At 32.9% G+C, this 24,032-nt stretch overlaps 1 protein-coding gene across 2 annotated transcripts in view; it reads right to left on the bottom strand.

The window, feature by feature from the left end:
* Positions 1-13,398, bottom strand: part of Glurb (metabotropic glutamate receptor B) — a 121,814-nt gene extending 108,416 nt beyond the window's left edge. The window contains exons 1-2 of one of the 2 annotated variants that reach the window (XM_071779224.1): positions 12,831-13,398; positions 12,508-12,703 (exon numbers count right to left, since the gene is read on the bottom strand). The gene's annotated coding sequence lies outside the window, so the exon portion shown is untranslated. Of the gene's footprint in view, positions 1-12,507 lie in introns of both variants that reach the window. The other variant, XM_071779223.1, reaches the window with a different exon arrangement.
* Positions 13,399-24,032: the final 10,634 nt, after the last annotated feature.

Here is a 24,032-nt window from a genome sequence, read left to right as displayed (position 1 = left end):
CAAATACCGTCTACAGAAAACCATTAGATATAATTTATGTGATTGAGATTTGGATTACAAATGTAAAGTATAAGTTTGGAGCCCGATACTGCGATGACTGAATATTAAATTTCAAAGCTGGATATTTCTTTCTGTTGCATACGTTATGATTTTCTAAATAACGAAGAATAAGTTATGAGACATTTTATATAAAATTTTTGTCGTCGACATCAAATATTGTGGTGTAAAAAAATAGTACGCTTTGAAAATTGGAGAAAATGTCTTAAATTTTTAAATTTTTTTTTAAATATATTTAAAGTTTGTAAAGCTATTTTTAAATTAAATGATATAGGAAGCTTTTTTTTATCTATTTGAACAATAATTCAAAGCCTTTAGTATCACATTAATTGTTTAATGTGAAAAGAATTACAATTACAGTCTTTCAATATATGAGATTAATTTTTAATTAATTAAGAGTGAATATATGTAGCAATCGTTGTAATATATATTAAAATATATAAAAATAATTAAAAACGATTCTCAATAGCAATAATAGCACTTTTGTTTAATAACAAATACAAAAATTTTAACAAAATTTTATTTTAACATATATCTATCTATAATGTTATGAATTTTTGCTTCATAGAAACTACATTTGCCTTTATAAGAACATGATATATTACAAGAAATTCGGTAAATTTTCTCATTTTGCTTCTAACGTCGTAATAATATACAGTTATACCGCGACTCATATGGTGGCTTAATTAATGAATTACTATCTGTATTCTCTGCGAATGTCGTCTGCAGATGCAATGGCCTACGGTAAGTGACAATTTAATATCTTTAGTGTAGGATCTCGACACGAGAGAGAATATCTCGTAACTGTATTTCACGAAAATGATCGATGGCGCTGCATCGTTACCGTATAAAGCGGTTGTATTTCGTCCTTCCTTGTAGGCTCCGGGGCATGTATCGCAGTTTCGTTAATGCGTGACGCTGTCCTTTGTACATGCATCAATATCTATCGTAGTTTATGTCGATACATAGGTACGACACACTATCCTTTGTCCGTTGACGGGGTAATGTCGCTTTTCGAGTGAGCTGTAGAATATTGAAATTTATCGAAGAGATATGACGCGATTTATTAGAAAATAAATCTTCAGCTAATCCGTTAAACGATCGATAATCTGGCGCGCGTTAATTTTGTCAGATTTTAGCGAGCTATTTGCTTTTTATTTCTGTATTAATCGCAGATAATTCAACGTGTTCTCACTCGTTTGGGATAGATAAAGTTATCGGTGATTTGAACAACGAGAGAGCCGCTGGAATTGTACTCTGAATTATTTCTCGACTATTATTGTCGAAATAGCAGTAGAATTTTAATCTAAATAAAAGTAATCACCCACGATCGGTAAAAGTAATCGAAGGTAACAAACGTTAATTAAATGCACAGCATAGCATCAGAGCACGACTGTATATTCTCGATGAAAAGAATTCAGAGGTACGAATTGATAAATATTTGCTGAAGATTTAGCGACTCAGCGTGATTGCCTCAGTTAATACATAAAAATTTACGCAACCTAGGCTCTTTTAGCGTATATGAAATCTGGATCGCTTACATATCTGGAAAATTTAATTTAGTGTTCCAGATATTTTGTTTTTGAGTAGTTTCATCACATTTATGCGTAATATTATAATATCTTTCTTCGTTTTTTTGTATTTAATTAAGACATTTATTTTGTATAATAAATAAAAAAGATTTAACCGTGTAATCATAGGAGATAAGTGTTCGCTACCTGCCTTTTTTCTATGTTTTATGTTTTCTGCGTTTTTTCAACGCCTTTTTTCGCGTTTTATTCTTTCACGTTTGTAGCGATGTGTATAGCTAGCGGGCATTCGAGCCGAATTATTATCACAAACTTCTCTTAGTTTCTTGCCATCATCCTCGTTAATTTTTTCTCACGTCTGATGAAGTGCTACGAAGAAATTCTAAAAACTCAGTCGCGAACACGATTGTAATAATCTAAATGGTACACTATATGAATAACATTTTAAAACGTGAGCTGATCTGAATTAATGAGAGATATTTTAAAATATAATGAAAGAAAAAAATTGAAAAAGTGGAAACATTATATATGTATATATATTTTATTATATATCAATTTTCAAACCACGCTATTTTTTCAAGATTCAACATTGCATGACAAAAGACTTACATAACATATTTCGTAACTTGTTTCTAGTATTTTTTTTTTAAAGCTGTATATGACGTGCAATAAAAAAATACAAAGATATAATTCACTAAATTAATATCTAATAATATACGAAAGATATGACTAATATCATAATATGTGGATTTAATAACCGCGAAAGATCTTTATTAACGTACAAGATGCGTTGTTTCAGACACGAAAGATCAATAATAGGCGTTACTGCTTATTTATGGTGTATTGTTCTAACGTACACGCCATCGAAGTTTCGGCGATCTTGGTGGTGAAGGTGGAGCTACGAATTTTCTATGGAGCTCGTATAAGATGATTTATTATGGACTTGAATAATTGATTCTATACGTCTATACCGACTGTACGACCCTATCCGTATTTATAAAAGTATTCTTATTTGATAAATTATAAAATAGATACGTGTAACTTCATGACACAATACATTTTTGCGCGTAAAATATGAAACGTTTATGTCCAATGGATAAAGCAGTAGGCGAACTCTATGAAATATATATTTTTAATTTGCTTTTATATTTTTCTCTTATATTATTCCTGCTAATACATCATATTTCTAATACATTTACACAAACATGAAACCTCACGAAATCCTAAAGCTATGATAATTTTCTCGCCTTTAACGCAGCAATAGATTATTTATTTTATATATATGTGTGTGTGTGTGTGTGTGTGTGTGTGTGATGGAAACGCCTGTTGCGCGACTTATAGTCTCGCTAACGCTTCAAGACTAGAGGCGCCGTTTCACTTATGAAAGTTGTTAGACTCGCGACGGCATACCGCTGAGATGGGAAAATAGATTTCTCCTCCCGCAGTGACATAGATTTTTAAGTATGTAGATGTAGTTACTTTTATTACTTTCTTAACACTTACATATAGAATTTAGAAAAATACATAATTTTTAAATAATTTGTTATTCAAAAATTATCTAATTCTGTAGTAATTTATGTACATTACATTAAAAATAAAAAAAAATTGATAAAGATTGATAAACTACACAACTCCATTTAATGATATATAGAATTATAATAAATGATTGACTTTTTTGAAAACATCAAATATTACGTTATCTCAACGCAGCACTGCAATCATAAGAACAAAAATTCTTTGAATCTGCATACAGAAACTACATTATAATAAATGACGATTTAGGTAAAAAATGCAGTACGCATCAATCGCAATCAAAAATATTGGACGGAAAGAATTTCGTGAGTAGAATGTTCTAAAATAGAAATCGGGAAATCGTCATTATACAGAATAAGAGGCTTTGCTTGGTAAAATTACTTGCAACGGAATATCTATTTTCAAATATTTCTGCTTTGTTCTGATTAGAATATTTTGTCTCTCTGCAACATTTAAGGTAATCGATTTTTAATCATTTTTTAATACCAAATGCATACTGCCTTATATTGCAATGGTCTCTAATGCACATCAGACGTTATTTATTAAATCACCTATTTGGAACTTACATTTACGGATATGACGTTAATGTGAGTGATACATACGAAACGGACATCGCGTTTATGGTACGCGCATCGTCGATCTGCGATCTCACGGGTATCGTAAAGTATTGATTCATGCGAATTTTATGAGTTATTTTTCACAATATCGGTTATTTTCCAAGTGTGCACGAAATAATATGGCACGTGAGCAGGGTATTATTATCAGAGAGCTTCCACGCGTGAATATACCGGCTACAAGTAAGATCATATATATAGATTCTATCGATACTTCTCCTTCAGAGACGCTGAATATGTCGTCGTTTCACATATTCGAATGTTTCGTGAGTAGTTTTGGTACAGACGACAGCTTTCGAAAAATTCAATTTAATGATATGACAGCCGCGAAAATATTTTCACCCGCCTGAAGCAGTATCCAATAGAAAATGTCAGCACGCATTAAAATGAGCCAAATAAATGGTTGCTCGATAAAATTGATGGTAATCAACATTGCATGCAATATTGCAAAAAATTTAAAATAATTACGATAAAACAATTCGTGCATGGGATTTTCCACAATTTTCTTTAATTTCCGAGAGTCTTTATAGTAGACTGCGATATATTAATTAACATTTGTTTCAGTTTTGACCGTCGTTGGCTTAAAATTTAATTAATTCATTTATTACAAAGCAATTGAAACATCTCTTTGTAGGAATTTGCCATTTCCAGTACATTTATATTCTTTTACGTATTATAATAATTCGTATACAATTAAATTGTTTCGTTGATTTTGACTTTTACATAATATTACATGAGAATAAACTCGGTCGAGGATTGCTTTCGGTAAACCTGTTTGCTGATTGTTCCGGCAAAATTTCACATCCGCAATTTTCAAACGTACTTTTTTTATATCATTGTACGGTGCCTTGAGAAGCGAGAGAAGATCGTCTATCGATCTCGAAAGGACGGATGCGGAATTCGTTTCTTTGTCATTGAGCATTTTGCTCGTTTCGCCTTATTGAGCGCGAGTAAAGGCGTCTTCCGATCGTCCTGCGATAGTCTTGCACAGCCCAAAGAACAAAGGCAAGATGTTAGACGCGGTTGCTTCGCGTTTCGATGCCACAAAAGAACGTCAAACGAATAGACCAAGCGATCGCAAGGAGACAATTGAGAAATACCTCTATTCGAAGTATTTTGCGGATTTCTGCATATAAGAATTTTTGTATATATAATTTTAGAAAACAAAGGGATTTTATCAAATTTATGTTTCTTTTTATTTGAAAATAATTATCCTATTTGTCAATAACGCAATTGCAAGTATTATTCCAAAAAGTTTGTTTCAACTACTTTTGTAATGCTTATGTTAGACAGAAGAATTATTACATAACATCGTACTAAAAAAAAAAACAGAACCTTATTGGCACATCGAAACTCATTATTAATTCCGTGCTGCTGAATAAGTAAGAAGATAGGTAGAGGGTAAAGGTTTCACATCTTTTAATGACGAGGTCGGACCTATTAGGTACTGGGAGCTGTAATTTTTCTGCGGACATTTGCTCGCGTGCTGTTATTCTAATTGTAACGTTATATTCGCAATATATAGAGGTAATATATAAAGGTAATTTTCCACAAACTTCAATTTAACCTTCATAATTTCATGTAAAATCATAATTCCCTAATCGCGTATGTTCGCAATGTTTGGCTAATAATACATTGTACCCATAAACATTTTGTGGCTAACTGTTTAGTATCTGGATTAATAAGCATGTTGCGAGAATGACAAAGACAGAAACAACATCAACATATTAAACATCTATTTACTGAATATGTTATTGAAATAAACGGAGTTTATATCTAGCTGCATAAATTATTTTAAAAATATTTGTCAAACTTATTATATCAAATTTATTATTTAGTACTATAAGTTATTGAGACAATTTGCACAGGTACGACATTTATTTCTTATAGAACATAGTTCTAGTGAGATTAATGATGTCGATCGAGGCTGAATAAAAAATTCGTGGAATGTGATGTAACAGTTTTTTGTTGATTAGTGGCGAAAATAAAGTACGTCGCTAGAATTTGGTGTGGCACAAAGCGCCGTACACCGGGAATTTTTAAGATATACTTAGAGCTGTCTTTTATTTTTAACTATCTTCTTAGCTCTTGCTTGGAAAAGCGGGTGATTAGCTTCAAGATTGATAAGATAAATCAGTTGTATTGTAGTATTCTTGAGAAGACAAATTGCCAGGGCAGTTTCAAGGGGTACATGAAAGAAATTCTCTTTAAATTTTGGTCATTTTAATATTAATACGCGGAATCTTGTTTCTGAAATTTTCTGTCATTAAATCTGTGTTTTGTTAAAGAAGAGAGATTCTTAAATTTTGTTGATAATATAAATTCGACCTTTTTTATTGACTGCATTGTTAATTTACAAAAAATTGATTTCTAGCTATGGGTTAGAAAATATATGCTGGATATAAATAATTCTTATAATTAAATATAATTTAGTAATTTTGCAACATAGATGTTATATTGAAATAATGGATTATTACAACTACATCTTAAAATCATTATTGCAACTACATTAAATGTAGTGGAAATTTATGGTGGTAGATAATAATGCATACGTTTCTATCACAAGACAGCGTACTTTGCAAAAAGCAGCTATGTAATTATGATGATAAATGACTTTTAAGAGTTTTAAGTCGTGCAAGAAGCTTTTTCTTCGGAAGATACATTGTCTCATTACAAATATTTTGCATCAATATTTCGTCGAAAAAAATCTCATCTCAAATGAAATGCTGTATTTACAAATCAACCGGCGATTAATTACATTACGTAAAAAAAAAGATTTAACGCAACGTTAAAATTATCCAAAAATCTTATTTATTGTTATTTTTACAAATGCAGTTAATTGTTGCAAAAAAATATTTGTTATTTTTTAAATAGCTTTTAATATTTTACTTGCATTTGAATAGGTACTTTTTATTTAAAAAATTTTTAGTAGTAAAGTAATAAAATTTTATTTCTTCAATCAATCACGTTGTGAATTAATTTATTATATATAATAATTAATATACGATCTGAATTATTCAACATTTTAACACACAGAGAGAAAGAGGGATGGAGCGGGGGAAGAGGGGAAGAAAGGAAGAGAATGGAAAACAACATACATAAACTATTTCAAATATTACTACTTTAATTAAATAATTGGATTTGATATAAGTAACAGAACTTAGGTAAATTGAGAATTGCTCTATTATTTTAAATTATTGAGAAATATATTGATTAAAATTAAATTAATATTAAATAATAATTAATATAAAGTCATAAATAATATAAGCTCGCTCTCTAACTACATAAGAACTTATTCCATCTTGTTTGGTATTTCTTTTAACTCTTTTTATAGAGAGAATAAATTGTGTATAATAAATAGAATTTAACTCTCTTCCAGAATCTCTCAATTTATCTCTTAATAATATTCAAGACATAAAACTTTTTTTATTATTGATCAAATACAATTCGATAAAAAATATGAGAATTCTCTCTCTCTCTCTCTCTCTCTCTCCCTCTCTCCCTCTCTCTCTCTTTCTCTGAATTATTGCTTTTAAGAACTTAGAGCAGCAAAATATGATAATAAATTTTCCGTAAGTCAACTTCTGGATATCGTAAGTACTAAAGATTCTAATTTGTTTCTTTATTTATTACAAAAATGTGTAATTAAGGAAGAATAATTATTTTTCTTAAGAATAATATTTACGCAGATAATTATAATATACAAATATATCTTTTTCTTAATTGTACATATATTCTATTAAGCAAATTATGAGAAAGAAGAAAGATCCTTAAATTTTGTCATAATGTAAATTATTATTATTATAATATAAATATCCATTTTTCCGTTAATATAAGTTTTCGAAGTTTTAGATTTACGATTTTAATACGATAAATTTTTATTAATTAAAAACGGTTTAAAACATTTTGAGTCATCTATATATAAAAATGTAGGAAACTACGAATTCTCCACAATTTAAAAGAATTATTTTAAATTTGTGTGTATTTTTTTATTAAAGTAATAGAAGATTTTTTATAATCCAATTTTTAATGAGTGGAACTTGCAATTACGATGATAGCAGAATACTTTCAAAGCACCTTTGAATATAATGAAGATTCTACGGCGTATTTCCAATTTCCGGCTTAATCGTAAATGCACTTTCGTCGTGCTTACGTAATTATTTCCAAATAATGTCACATCCTGCCGGAAATGAGGCGTTACCACATAACTGTATTATAAACCGCCGTTATTCGAGGTCTAATGGATAATCATTGGCGGTGCATGGAATTGACTCTTGGTAATATTTGCATCGTTGACGCACTCTATAGTCTACCAAGCAATAAAGTTTCGACGAAGCGTCACATTGTTACTTTCTATTTCGATAATCGAGGCATATTTATACTTAATTGTATTGGGTACTTTTATTGTACATATTTTATCAACTATAAAACCTATAGATATAAATTCTCCGTTGCAGGATACCATTCAAATACCATTCCTAATTTATAAGGACACATTTGAAATTCAATGTATAGTAAAGCATCCTGTATTTACGCCTTTTTTTAACAAGATCTTTCATTCACTTTCAATTGCAAAATCTAAATGACTTAGATCACAATATCGCACTCCCAAAAATGTTATAGGTAACTTCCTAAATATTTAGAATCGCATTTATATTTGTATAAACTTTTCTACTTATAATGATTTCAAAAAATATCTCGTAAAACATTAAAAAAAACTTTATGAATTATTTTGTATATATGATAAATAAAAAGAGAATCGAGGAAAAAAGCGTGTAGCTTGAGTATAGGAATATAAGGAATTTAATGAAGATCGCAATATGCAAAATGAACAGAAACGGTGGAGAAATGTGTATTAAATTCAAGAAAATTTAATATTATTTTAGCTTAGTAATAATAGTTTTATTTTACTGTTATTTATTTTGGTTTTAGTTTTTAATAAATAGCTGCATGTATGTATGTACGTATAGCTCTCTATTATAACGAGATACTAATATTTTCTGGATTCATCGAATATGTGATCTCACAAAAGAGAAACCCCAGATAAACAAGTCCCAGCTTTCATATTTTTGCCACGATGGTTAATTGCGTCTACGTCCGGCTTGTTTAAAAGTGACATTGTCACGACTAATTAAGTTTGCGCTTCTTTATGTGCACGGAAAGGTATTACCAGCAGATTTTTCGTTTGCGATAAAGTTTAAAAATACCGTCTAAGCGCAGAAAATAATAGATATACATACTATTAGAATCTTATCATGATAAATTATTATTCCGTTTATAACGTTTAATAAATCAATCACATTTATGGTGGATATGTAAATGTATCGATTATTGAACTTTAATGTTTTCAAATAATACAACGATATCGCACCATTTACATGTATATTTTAAATTAGTTATTTGTTATCCTCTAATGATACATTGTTACTACGCGCGTTCGAAAGTTTTATTGGTTGGTTTGGGTATATTTGACAGTTATACCATTTCGAAGTTGAGATTAACCAGAAATTTAGTGATAAATGCAACGAGAAATTACACTATAAACGCAGGTTCAAAGGCGTAATACGCTGCAATGAAGGCAAATAATCATACTTTTACAAGTGAGCACCTTTTGCATATTTCGGAATTAAATCTTTCATGAAATGTAAAGACCAATTAAGAACTGAAATGGCCTGTAAATTTCTGCGGCTACGCAGTATGCCTTTTAATAAAGAATCCATTTATGCCGGCGCTGTACGTGATGCATTATAATATGATTATTAAATACCTAACTACAGTTCAGATCGTAGATATGCACAATATATTCATATACGCGCTGGTGCTCTGAAGCTGTAAAATTACCACGGCGATAGTCCTCATTTACGACCACGTTTCTCGAGAGTACCGCATGTTCGTGATTAATCGAATATCGTAATATATCGAGGTGAAAATTTCCAGCGAGTATCGACTAACGACGCGTTAAAATTATGAAAATGTATGGTAATGTTGGTTTTTGTTGCATTTTATTTGTTGTTTTTATTCATATGTGTGCGTACGTGTAAAAATATACACCCATCACACGCACACTAAGCATCTTTGTTTGAAATCAGCGATTAAATATCAATAATGAAGCAAAATGCATAAAAGATAAATAATTATTGCTCATTTATTGATTGCGTCTAAATATTAAACACATTGTTACACTGTTCACTTAGCATTTGTTAATTATTCTGAAAGTGTCCGAATGAGATTCATGAGATTCACGAAGAATGTTAAATCTAATGTAAAGCACTTTCGTCCGTTCGCTTATGTAAATTTGAATTGTCCTGTGGAAATGTGCTCGCATAAATGTAATACAATTGCTCGCGATAAGAACAGTGACAGCGGAGACATTATTATATTATTAAGATTTTCATCATTCTGTAGAAAATCAGAGGCGGTAAAAATTAAAGGAATTGCCCATCGCGATTGTTGCACTTGATAGCAACACCGTCATGCGCTATATATACTCAACTTTTTAATCAAACTCTTATTAAGACTGCTCTCACCTATGTCTGTACTTCGTTCACTCATCCCTATGGCAACTGGACGTCCCAAGAATGAAGCGATAATCTAGGATCTGTGTCAAGGGGTAATTCTCGTCTCCATTGTCGCAATGCATATTCATCTCACGACCATCTCGTAAGACATCTGGTACACGTGGGCAGATAATAGTCTTTTAGTCTTAGAAATAACTTCTCCGCGAGCCACAGCTTAATCGTAGTAAGGCTACATAATTCTAGCATTAAGTTTTCATCAGTCGCAATATTATGCTCAGATATAATATCGTTTTCGTTGAACGTTAATACGCTTCTCAATCCGATTTTGTAACTTTAACCGCTTTCAAAACGGTAAACTTAATACGGCGTGCCGCACATCTGCTGTGCGGAACAAGAATCCGCGGTGGGAAAAGCCGAAAATTTGTAAGACGAAATTCAAGTTTGACTCGAAAGTTTGGTATAAACTTCGCGGAAGAGCTTGCATTCATTAAAAGTTATTCACCGTGTCAATAGATACGCACGGATCTTTAAATTTTCAAGATACAAACATTTAGAATAATTTAAGAGAAAGGTAGTGAATGCGAAATTATATTATATGGGGGGAACATAAAGCACATCTTTCAAGATGTTTGCAGTAATTTTTATTTTCCTTTATATTTACGACAGAGTACAACTCTTTCACCAGCATATCGTAGGTATATCTAAAGCTGAGTTTCCTTGAGAGTATGTTACGTGAAATGAAATGTTATAATAAATCACTGTCGAGACCGTTTTTGCGCGCAAATGCCTGCAACTAAAGTATCTTCTTTCTTCTATACCCTAAGTGCGGATAGCTTTTGCAACTTATTTATTTTATTATTTGAATTATTTGTAAGAAACGTTATATTCTTATTAAAAAGCACAAATATTTTAGAAAATAATTTTTTGAAATAATTCAAGATTATTATATATTTTTATTGAACTTTTTAGGAATATTCATAAATAATATATATTTTATATAAACACTTTTAGGAATCTTTATAAATAATATATCTTTTATGTAAATGCTTTTAGCAGTATTTATAAAATAATAATAAATAACCAAAATGACAAATAAATATTAATACATAATTTTCTGTTCTTTTCTTTTTTATGGATTATGCACACATGTTTCATGCTTTTTTAAATATTTTTTTTTTAAGTCATTTATGTTTTTTTTTTAATTTTGTTAAATGTTTTAAAGTATTTACCTTATATGTTTATATGTTTAAGACAAAAATTATAATAAAAAATAAAACAATATTGCAAACGTTTGCAAACGTGATGAGCGTACGTGCAAGTGTTTGATTACTATGTGTATTCCGTATGACTCGTCTAAAGGTTTCGATGAATTTAAAAGAAAGGTGAGAGAGAGCCTGTTGGCAAGATGGATCTCTGGTACTACGTATGTAACTTCATCAGAAGTAAAGGAGCCCTGCTACCACACGAAGTAGTTACACCGATAACCGAGGGTAGAGTCGGTGTGCGCGGTCTAAAGAATTACTGCGGTCGTAAAGGGTCGTACAATGATCTTAGATGCTCGCTCTACGTCCAAGGGTTCGCTGTTTGGCCATCGGCTTTTTCTATGGGGACTAAATAAGGGTCGATGGGTCTTTGTAGTAATAGTTAGGATGATATCTCGAGAGGCGATACGAGAAATTTTGCTTTTAATGGTATACAATAAGGAATTCTGTCGAACAATGAGCTGTTGGAATAAAAGAATTCTTGCGAGGAAATATTAATTAAATTTTCTTTATACTCTCAATGGTAAAATATAGACTTCTTTTTAGTGACTGTACAATTGTTTTTATACTCTTTGTATATACGAACAATAGCTCAATAAATCTTTAAATTAGAGAAATTATAACATTGCCTACGAGACAAAAAGAGTGTATAAAAGAGAGAAAGAGAATATTAAATAATATAAGCAAAAAACTAGCTAATTCAGCACTCCGGTTTAATCGTTGCAGCAAAAAATAAAAGAGGTGCCAACTCGCGGGAAAATTGGAACATTATTTTAGTACTGCTCTCTTTCTCTTTCTCCTTGCGTTAAACTAGAATTAACTACACGGTTAAGCCTAATTTACATTGTTCGCTTACTCATCCAATACGTGTCAGTATGACTTTACGTTAACACGAAGAGTTATTGCTTTGGATAACAAGCTATACGATGGGAATATTTTCTAATTAGTCGCTAAAGAAACTGAAGAAGCTTTATACATTCTGCGCAATACTTACCCCCCCGAGTAAAACTTCATCTCTTAATGTGTTGCCATTTCTCCCCCTGCGCTGGAACACTGTCTCAGTCTTGTAATACGTGGATGATTATTTTTTAATGGTTACACGCGCGAATAAGCCGCGTTTTTTAACTCGAGAAGAATCTCGAGTGGTATCATGGTCGAAAGAATCCTCTAGGCGAGCATTATCAAACGTGCTGGAAGAAGCAAAGGAATTCGAGATATATTGCCTCGGCAGTACCAGCTCGCGCAAATTGAAATCGATTGAATCTCTGACGGCTGCGATAAGGAAATTACGAATGGCCGTATATGTGGTTGAAGTACCTTCCAAAATATGAAATTGCTTTATGGAATTTTTGGTTGCTCACGAAAGACGTGAATATAGTCTTCACTTTCAATAACTTTCTTTCTTAAATCAACTTTTCTTAACTATCTAGTTTATGCACTATAATGTTACAATATTCTTTACTGCACAAAAATAATAATTTGGGAATTTTTTCAAGCAAAACGCTTGAAGTAAATGATAGCATTGCAATGGCAGTATTTTGTCCTTCACAAAGCCGTGTGATTGCAATTAGCAAACTTCAAGATGACAGCTACGTCGACGCTCGCTCGAAGTTTCTGTGATTAACCGACGTGGAATCTCAATATACGCAGTTTTCTAAGTTTTTTAAAGTTTCGATTTATAACGAGCATTGTATACTTAGAGAACACTTCAAGGAATGAATTATATTCGCGCCAGCTTAAATTGTCTTCGAATCAAATTCAAGTAAACACAGCGGTAGTTTTTGACACGTAAACCGACCGACGAAATATTTCCCTAGTGGAAGATTTTCCCGATATACGAAGATGACGCGATTTTCAAACACGATGCGAGATAGGATCCAACCGAATGTAGCTACGCGCGTATACTGAAGGAACTTGTGGAGCGAGGGCGCCGGCTTGAACCGAACCAACCCCTCTTCCCAGCATCCCATGCGGCGCGCGTTCTCTTATCGGGCACTCGGGACGATGGGATTTTTGGCCGATAATATCGAATATCATGAGTCGTTGAGGGAAATGCGCGACAATCGATGGATGATTGTCAGTAGGAGGATCGGCCTCACAAGTTTACACGGGTTAATTGCCTTGACAGCTTTGATTCTCTATGCCGCATCGAGAGAGGAGATTTAATTATTCCCGCCTATTTGCGCTTATCGAACCAATTAGACCTTGCCACGGAGACAACGCGATGCTCAAGCTTCTCTGTCAATGTATCGACGCGTGATATACAGATATATATCAAGATGCTTCTTGAATTATTGCACGTCTAGAATTTATTATAGACTTTTAATACAGGCATAAGAGATAATTAAAACGCTTTACTTTCGTCTATCAATTAAAATTTAATCACTAGTTAGAAATGATAGCTATTGAATATTTTACGTTGTATGCCGCGAAGTCTTTTGTCCTTTTTAACACCATGTTAGTTGAAATGGAATAATGTATTTGTAAAAAGAAATCAGCGAGCACACAAAGGATAAAAATTTCAAGAGTTAAAAGCTAAGTGCCGCTGCTATATAGTCGGGCTAAGTTTTAGAACGTTCGTGGAATGGTTTATACGACACGTTTCGAGTGCATGCCTTGATAGTGGTAATCGTGCAATCGCAAAAAATGATATTCTTGACATATTTCGGATTTTCAGCTGTGTCGAAATAAAAAATGACACCGAAATATTCCTGAAAATATATCTAAACGGATTTTTCTACACGCGATGTAACACGTTAGCAGTTTACTTATAGAGGTTCTGGACATAAAATTTCATGAGAGAGATATCATGCCTCGCTTATCTTCTGTGTCGAAGTATGCAAAGCAATTTGCGGATGTTGCAAAACGTCCATCAAGATATTCATATACTCGAGGAAACTGAAACGAGGATATGAATTTTTAAAATACCTTAATAGATACTTTTTATTCTACATTATGTATGAAAATAATATCGATATATTTCAGAATTTGATGGGATATTTTATTACAAATGTTGTTTTTCCGATATTGTTAAATCCTGTGGTAGCCTAATAAAGCTGGAATCAAGCTTTGTTGTTTGGTACGCAAATAAAATAAATAAATAAAATAAAGTAAATTATAACACATTTATTTACGGATCAAAATATATTTCCGAAATTCTGTCAAGTACCTGTTTTATCCAATATTATTTGTATTATTCGATTAGAAGCTAGTGAAAACTAGTCTGATAATTCGTGTGCGTGTTATATATATTACTTTCTCTTGCTGCAATACGAAAGCGCAATTGTATCATTATTAATCGATCTACCTAAGAAAAAGATAAAAGTCTATGCCGAGTATTTTACGTGTAATTCTTGGATAGTCCCTTAAACGACGCAAACGAGGTATAGATGTCTGTCTTCTTATAACTGAACCGCGGACTCTTGGATAGGCAGGTGGAATGAACTGTCGTACGTCTTGATTGACTGAGACAAATTTATTTGACTCTCGATTGCGGGCAACGTCTCGTATGATGTCAGAAACGAAAGTGAGTACTTTAAGCATCGAGTAGGGTCCATTGGCAATCAATAGAAGCAACCTCTTATATTCTGACATAGTCGATTTAATAGTCGAATTTTCACGAGTAATAACATGAAATTAAATTTGTTATTCGGACCGTTACTGACTAATCGACTAATATAATATAAATGTATTATATAATAATAGTAATAATACGAATGTACTGGATAATAATACGAAACAGTCTATTTATCGTACCATAAAGGTTAATGAGCCTGCATCCATTTATGCTATTACATATTATCCATTTAATATGTAATTTTAATTTCTGTAATTAATAACAAGATTGATTGCTAATGCAATGACATTGTGTTGCAACAACAGATTACTATACTTATTATATATATGATACAGCAAGTGATATTTTCTTTAGAGTACAAATAGTAGAAATCAAAGAGAAAGCTATTACTTTCAGTATGTGAATTCAAGATGTGCAATTGATAAGTACATTTAATCTATTTTCCGAGAATGCAAGGAGATAACAAAATAGCAAATTTTTGTTTTGTTTTTAATAAATGTTCTTTTTTAAAGATTTTTCTATTTAGAGATAATTACAGCAATATTCCGGATAAGAGTGATTAATTTCCGTTGAGAAAATTGAAAGGATGTATCATTCGTTAGAAATTTTCTTTAATTGCAAAAAAGTGTAATTTTTAATACATGTGTATATATTTCACATAATAAATACAGGCACATCCATACGCTTTGACGTCGTTGGTTGATAAAGGATAGGTAATATTTGTGAGTATGATTAATATCTCTCAATCGTGAAATATGTATGCATGGGAATAAAGATCAAAGGCTCTCGCCATCGATGGGTCTCGTTTTCTATGTCTTTGAATTCATAGACACTTGAGCATAAGGTTCTCTGCAACTCTCATCGTCGCGAGGAATTGCATGTTGAAATTCCTTCAAGCATTATAAGAAATGATTACCCGTAAAGATTTATGGCGCAAGCGGTATTCAACTTCTCTTTATGGCCGCGCGACGCGGCATACTGTGCGCACGCTTCGCCGCGAATTTCGTTCAACAACGTTCCGTCAGTTGCAACAAGCTTTGAAGTCGTATTACGATAAATAGTCTTTGTACTGGACGGCAAAAATAATGAACAATTTATTACCGCTGCGTGTTTCACCTTGGTTTTTTCTCTCTATTTTAATTATAATCTACAATACTAACATGTTTGTTGCGCTAGGAAAAAATTATGTATATTGAACAACACCGACTGTGTTATTTTTTTCACGAATATTATTCCGTTTGGATAACAAACGCAAGGCAATTTCAGAATTTCAGAATTGTATGTATCACGAATAAAAAAAAGCAAGCGCAAGATCAAGCCCATATCAAATTGTCAGTTAGAACTGACCTTTTACAGTTTTGCATATCGCGGAAAATGGTTCTCTCGGTTGAATTCTACTTTTGTCGGGTAGCACTTCCCCTTTATCACCCAATAAAAAAGAGCGGTCCTCCGTATCATAAAACACGAGGCAATACAGAAACACTCTCCCCCATTTCTGTACCCGTCGTATTCATAAATATTGTGAGCGGCAAAGGCGTTAGCATTAATCTCGATGTTATACACACAGAAACAAAGAGTTTCCATCGAACGGGGATCCGCGTAATTTATGCGTCTTACTTGCAACGGCAACGTGCAGCTCCTAAGAGTACTTCTAATCGTAGGAATTAATTACAGCAAAAAGTTGCGAGCGGAAGTTCGCCGAAGCCCTTGCCACACATTAAAAGGCCATTGCTTTGTGGTAACTTTTCTCTCTTCGCTTCGACGATAAACAACCTTCGTGAACTTCGCGAACTCGTTTGCTGCCTCGGCGGGGCTATTTGGTTACAGTGAAACATTCACAACGTTACAGTGCACCCATCCATATTTTTACACGCGTATATCTGTAAATATAGTTATGGCTTAAGCTAACTATGCGCGTTTCGTTGATTAAAAAACGCTTATAGCAAAACTATATTGTTTTATGAGTGAATATGATGTTAACTTTCTTGCAATGTATGTTTTTATATAATCTACATTCCGCAACGAAATTTATCGACAGTAAGATTTAATATATGCAATATTTTCAATATTTATCAACCTGCATAATATTGTTACTATTGGCTTCATTTTAATGTAAATTATATATGAATAATAGCGAAATTGTTGACCAAAATTATAAAATATAAATAACGCTGAGCATCTTTTTGATCCTTTCATATTAAAGATTATTTGACTTGGAGAAAGAACTTTTTTTTTATTATACATAGTATTTCAAGAGTTTATTTGAACCTGTTGAAATGTAATATTTTATCTCTTTCATTATATGAGACTTACATTTCTCTTATGTCAAGAAAGAATGCAATATATACATATATATGTATATACCTATATATTAACATAGAAAATTTCGTCGGAGTGCCGAATCTAGGGTTGTCAGAGTTCATTTAACTGTACTGATAACGCTGTCTGGACGAATTTTCGAATTGGATCATTTTCCCTTAGGAACAATGTTATATCTTTGATGGACGCGACGGCGAAATGCGCGGTTTACACGATGATTCATTGTAGGTAAGGTTTATCCTGTGTTCCACGTAGAGTCACAAGCATTTCTCAGGAGGACTCGAGATAAATGGAACAAGTTTCTCCGAGGGTACACCGGCTACGTTATTTCTCACATTACGGGGTGGAAGGGCGCCTCCGTCTTCATCGCGTTGTTGTCGCGCTTCCGCCGCCCTTGAATGCATAAGTTAATAAGGTTTTCGCGAAGTATTGGAAGACAATTGTCGTGACTGTCAGTACTTATTCCGCGTTTCTTTGTCCGTTGCGTTCCCTCGGGGGGTGTCTGCAAGTCTATCTGCAAAACCGGATTTACTGAGGTTGATCGATTACCAATGCCGATCTTATGATAGTTTGTTTTTCTCGAATATTGTTTGACTTCCAATATTCTAATATTCGAGTCCGATTTATTCTCTATACGAATAAATTCTTCATCTATCTATTTATCTATCTATCTATATGTATATTGATCTACATATATATATATTCCGATTACACCGTTAGCTTAATGTCTAAATTATTCGATGAAGGCAAGCGAACGTTCACAAATCACCTGGGAAATTCGACAGGTCATTAAATAAGTATTAGCATTACGCAGATTAACCGAGTTTTTACGGAAATTTTTCTAGGTACCACGGCTAAACCATTTTTGATTTTTGCGAATATCAAAGTTTAAATGCCGAGCTTTGTGGATTTTCGTTTTAATTATAGACGAATCATTTAACGGCGTCGGAAAACAGAAGCTCTCAGCGTCGTTTGTATAATTTTATTCCGAACAGTTCTCGTGAGAGTGCCGTCGCGTAACTTGGAGGTAATTTTATCCGCGCATCTATATTTCAATATAAAGTACAGTGAATGGTCTTCGGCATCTCATTCGAGTTATCGCGAGACGATATCAATGGAAACCCGTAATCGAATAGGGTGGTGTAATTCGCTTTGAAGTTATGTTGACGCGTTCGCATTACTAGTATTAATATCGCGAAATCGCGACCCATGCGCATGGCCCGCTATACAAATGGATTTCACTTCGTGTCGTATCTCGTTACCTCGCGTGCCTCCTAAAAAAGAAAAAAAAAGAGAGAATAAAGCTTACAGTCGTAACCGACGGATGTAGGTAGATGGACGAAACGTTAGCTGCAGCGCAGACGTAGCTTCGTAATGTAAAATTACGGCGGATGCAATGACGAGCCGGAGCGCTCTAACGAGAAATCCAGCCGCACAATTCGTTCGGTGTTCGTTTATTGCTGGTGGCAAAATTTCCTGGCGGAAAATCGAAATGCGCTTTAAAACCCTACGTCAGAGAGAATATTAGAACTGAGATGAAATCTGATAACGAAGTCGTAAGGCATAATGACGTTGACGTTGCGAGTTCGATGCGGTTTTATCTTCCCCGCAAATGGATTAAAACAATTTGACGGAACTCTGAATTGCAGTCATGCAGTACATCTCGCCTCGTCGGCAATAACTCCCTTTCTCTTTTTATCTCTTTCCGTTGCCTCTCTCACGGTAGTTCGGAAACTACGGGAATTGACCCCCATGCTTTATCTCCCGTTTGCAAATTTATTGCGCTTTTAAATCGAAGCTTATTGGCGAAAGTTTACTTGAAATTTATGATAGCGCGCATTCCGTTATGAATGTCATTAACTTTCGTATTTAGAGGATACGCGCGCGATCAGCGCGAACAAAGCGCGCGCTCCGGTAATTTGAGAGTCAAGCGATGAGTAAACGAACTTCTGGCAGCTCGTTTCGAGCTGTAATCCCTCGATAGAACATTTCTCGATGCATTTCCCAAGCATGTCATTATGCATTGCTAGAAGGAAATAGAGGGCGAAATACAAGCGCCAATTATCGACTACGTTAAACGGGATGTGGGGCAGCTGTTTAAATTTCACGACAAACGGGGAAAACCTTGTTAATCACGTATACGCTTTAATGCTAAATTTATACCTTGATTTTGTAGGGCACGTGATTGTTAGATGTTACATTGATGATGGTAATCTCGTGCGACAATTGTTTGTTCCAACTTGCGTCCATGAGTTTATTATCCAGACCGTATTACGTGCGCGGTATATATGAATTTTTAAAAGCAAACCCCGGAAACTGTTTTTAGATGTAAAATACGATGCAACGGAGCGACATAAATGTGTTTTAAAAATACCGCCGAGATACTCTGTTTCTCTAGATAATGTTTTAATGAGGAAAACTAAAAAAAAAAATTATATTATTTTTTATGTATTAATTGTTGATTAGCATAAATTAATTATATTCTCCTCGCCCAGTTTAAGAACGTGTGTCTGTAACGACTGCAACGAAGAAACTAAAAAAAGATACTTTTCATACAATGAACACATTTTTCGCATGTCGTTTTACGCGTGTGACTATATACATGTTTCTTCTGACGTCTTCTTTTCTCTTTATTTTCTTATTGTAATATGAAACATTTGTCGTATCACATAATATACACATACATATATATATTATGCTTTGTTTAAATATAAAATACGCGATTTTTAGATCTGAGTTATTCACGACAATGTTCACCGGTAATTTTTAAAGTTGTTATAAATTTATGTATTTATGAAATTTCACTATTTCCATGTATGATGATATTTTCCAAAAGCAATCATTGCGTAATTTCGACATATGTATTCCGACGGCGCCAATATAAAAACAAAAAGGACGTAAAGTTTTCTCTTCTTCGTGCTTTGACTTCCATAATGCCATTCATTTGAAATTCCAATGTTTTGACCATTTATTTTGAGTGTAACGAAAAAATTCCTATTCTAGAGATATCTCAGAGGTGTCTTGAACTCGATTCTTGATCAGAATGTTTTTAGCCTCACATTACAACGCAAAAGACTGTTAGTAAAAATCGAAAATCGTGAAAATGTATAAGAATAAGTATACAAAAACAGACTGCAAACCCAGTAAATTTAATCAAGTGACACTGTTTACGATGATTAACGATGTTGTTATTTTTGTCATAATCGATCTCTCCGCACTGGGAAGAATTTTAAATTTAAACTTTATGATCTGTCTCTTTAAGAGGTCAAGAATTATAGAAAATACATATAAATAAATCCATTATGCGTATAATTAATTACTTAGTTTATAAAATAAAATAAAGTATAAAATATATAGATTGATAAATGCTGGTGATATGAGCACTATTTACATCGTTATGTCAAGAATGCTCGAAAATCGAGTTGCCTTGTCGTTTATTGTTTTCCGGTTACCATCTTTATCTCTCGCACAAAGCGAGTGAATATTATACGAGTATCGCGAGTTCAGCGAAGCAAAATTATTGCAGACCTCGAAAATGCACCACGATACATCCTGTTGAAGAACGTTGCTCAGATTTGGTAGAAAATCGATAATTCAAGGAGCTTCGTAATTGCCTTTACTGGAATATTAATTTTCTAACCATAATTATTCTATTGCGCGTAATTTCATCTTTGATTGCATCATTATGTCGCTATATACTAAATCTTAATTATAATTATGCAAGAATATCGAATAAAATAAAACAAAATAAATTTAAGCTCTCTTTCATATCTCAAGAACATCGAATTTAACAACAATCGATATTTTAAAATAGCTCTGACAATGCTTTGAATTTCCTCGAAATTTATTAACCATGTTTTCAAGAAAAAGGATTGCATTTGATTAAAGTATGGTTTACTTCTTTCGTCGTAATAATAGAAGATAAGAGACAAAAAATGGAAAAGATAGAACGTATACATTTTTTTGTATTAGACCAAGCAAAACGTCGAAACCTGAAATTATTGAACGCAACGTAATTATTCTTGCACTGCTTTTGTAATTGCTTCTATACGTCTCCAAGATATACAACGCAGTCATGGTCTCTATCCTCCCGTTCGCTGTTAACGAATGTTACGGGCCTCAGTGGAGCGAGACTCGCCCTCGGACGCGCAATTCCGGTTGATATGCAACATATGCATGCCACGAAATACGCCGCAGCGTATATCTGTCAGTATGCTCTCTTACCCTTGTAATTGAAGTGTCTTAGCGCTGACACGCTGACATGATGTATCCCGAAATAATTCAAAATATTTATCGTTACGATTATTTTACAATTTATTTTTCATAGCGACGTTTATAGAAATATCATCGTCATCCTTTTGCGCACACGTATAAAACCACCTGTTTGAAAATTTATTTTCTCTGATACTAGCAATTAAACGTGAACTTATACTAGTAATTTAAATAAACGAGTTTCAATTTACAAATTCAGAACAAATTATTATTTGAAATATTGTTCTCAATATTTATACATTTCAATTTTATATGGAACTTGATTGACATCCGGAAGATAAGTTAAATTATTGGGAGAGCAATAAATTCTAAAGACGATTCGAAAAAAAATCAATACAGGATTTATATGATTGCTATGTGCATCAGGAAATTACAGGCTTTATATGATTTAGTTGAAATGTGGTATCAACTTGTTTTATGCTTTATGTCAGTGGATGAAACTGGACGTAGGTGCGGTCGTAATTCATTTGCGGATATAAATAGTAGCAAAAAGTGTGTGCTTTACATTTTTAGTCATAAAACTGAAAGATACTGCACTTTTTACTAGAATTTCTACGTAGATTGTGACATATAAATCACCCTTTTTATTGGAACAAATATAAATCGGGAAAGAAATTAACACTATATAAAAACTCAACTAGTAAAATATTCTATTTAGCTAAATTTTCTGTTGTTTTTTCAAACACCGTTTTATATCGAAGAGAATATGTTTGTTTGCATTTCTCTTGCTTTATTTCACTATATACGATCAGAAAAATGAAAATTTAATTAACGTTTTGTAATTTGAATTTAAATTGTTGTAAACAATTATATTATTTTTAAAAGCGAAGTAATAATTTCTATAATATATTTACTAAATACCACAAAATGACATGTATAGTAAAAAGGTAAAATAGAAATGAAATATAAAGTTAAGCGAAGCGCAAAAAGTTTTAAATTGCGACTCCTTTGCAATCTACAGCTAGCATATAGATCTTTGTAACAAAATTGATCTTATCAAAGGTGAAAATCGCATTTCGATTGCGATGTAAACGTAGAATGAAGTTCATGTAGAGCACTTTGACGATTTTGGATAAGTTTATTGTGAAACGTGCTTAGAGAAACATTTTATTTACAAACCGCTCTTTGTAAAGTTTTCCACACTTTGACTACGCGAAGCTTTGTTTGTTATTTCAATTTCGATGTTCAGTGTGCCAGACATTTCTGTCGAATATTCTGAAACAGTTTCGATGGAGGTTGTGTTTAGAGTAGCGTGAATATATGCAATGGATTTACGACGCGACGTACATAAGCGGATTTTATATATTTACATTAATTCCGACATTAATTATGACATTAATTACGACTAATTACCGTACAAGTTGTTATGATAATAACATGTAAATATAATTATCGACAAGTGCGATTTATAAAAGCAATAAGTACAATTCTAAAAAATCACTATTAAAGAGGTACATTATTTTTTTATATTATATTCCCTACTTTCCGTGGTTCTTTTTCATTAATACATATAATTGTAACACATACAATTATAATACATTTAGTCATAATAAACGATTGTTTATTGTTCTAACGCTAACTACAACATAGCAAAAGTAGACGATAAGTAATAGATGGAATCGTAAGTGTGTGAAAAACAGGTTCTTTCTCTGAGTTTGATAGAATGATCCACGATTAATCCTAACGATTGATGAACATACTTAAGCGAAATTCGTTAGCCTTCCCCATCGTGAATTTCCGCTCTATTTAAGTGAGAAAATTTTATTGGCCAAATACAATATCTTACCCAGCTTTAGAAAGATTTTCTTCTTATAAAAATTTTAACTCCGAGTCTATATTAAGAAGTTTGATAGTTTTATTAACTCAGACTGTTATGAAAATCAATGAGAAGCTAGACCAGATGAAGTTGGTGCCCATTGGTATTCTGTTCGCGTCCGTTGCAACAGCACGGTCATAATTAATTACTATAATTTCTGTATGTCCCTCGTGCATGGTTTCCAGCTCATATGCTGATTGTCATTTAGGCAGTCGGTGTATCCGTTTCTGGTCAAAGCTGCCATCAGAGTGTCGTCTATTGCGCATCACCGAAATCAACTTCATCAAATCAGAGAGAGAGAGAATTGCAGTGGATTATGTTCCATCGATTAAATCTAATTTAGGTCAGATTGATGCTCCCGATGTCAGTGGCAGAATCTGAACTTCACACATTTCTAGCTTGAATATGTTTTACTTTCTGATTTGATCTTTCGTACAATTTATAGCGTTCGATTATATACCGTCCTATGTTTTCTCTTCGTTCAGTTTCAATTCCCATTTCAGCGTCATGCTTGACAGATATCCGTGAGATACGG

Source organism: Temnothorax longispinosus, chromosome 5 (genome assembly GCF_030848805.1).
Source record: "Temnothorax longispinosus isolate EJ_2023e chromosome 5, Tlon_JGU_v1, whole genome shotgun sequence".
NCBI lineage: Eukaryota > Metazoa > Arthropoda > Insecta > Hymenoptera > Formicidae > Temnothorax > Temnothorax longispinosus.
The sequence above is the reverse complement of the archived record's forward strand: the minus strand, read 5'-3'. Positions and strand labels throughout refer to the sequence as shown.